Source organism: Aptenodytes forsteri, unplaced genomic scaffold, assembly GCF_000699145.1.
Source record: "Aptenodytes forsteri isolate BGI_AS27 unplaced genomic scaffold, ASM69914v1 Scaffold192, whole genome shotgun sequence".
NCBI lineage: Eukaryota > Metazoa > Chordata > Aves > Sphenisciformes > Spheniscidae > Aptenodytes > Aptenodytes forsteri.
This window is the reverse complement of record NW_008794891.1, coordinates 307,313-307,682: the sequence shown is the minus strand read 5'-3', so window position 1 is coordinate 307,682 and position 370 is coordinate 307,313.

Here is a 370-nt window from a genome sequence, read left to right as displayed (position 1 = left end):
GCTCTGTGCCTGTGGCAGTCGGTGCCGGTACCTGTGGGTATCGGTGTGGGTGCGGGTGCGGGTGCCGGTGCCAGTAGGTGCGGGTACCGGTGCAGGTGCGGGTGTGGGTGCCGGTGTGGGTACCGGTAGATGCGGGTGCGGGTGCCGGTGCTGGTAGGTGCAGGTGCCGGTGCGGGTACTGGTAGATGCGGGTGTGGGTGCGGGGTGCCAGTGCCGGTAGGTGCGGGTGCCAGTAGATGCGGGTGCAGGTGCCGGTGTCAGTAGGTGCGGGTACCAGTGCAGGTACGGGTGCGGGTGCCGGTGTGGGTACCGGTAGATGTGGGTGTGGGTGCCGGGGCCGGTAGGGGCGGGGACCGGGGGCGGGACCGGG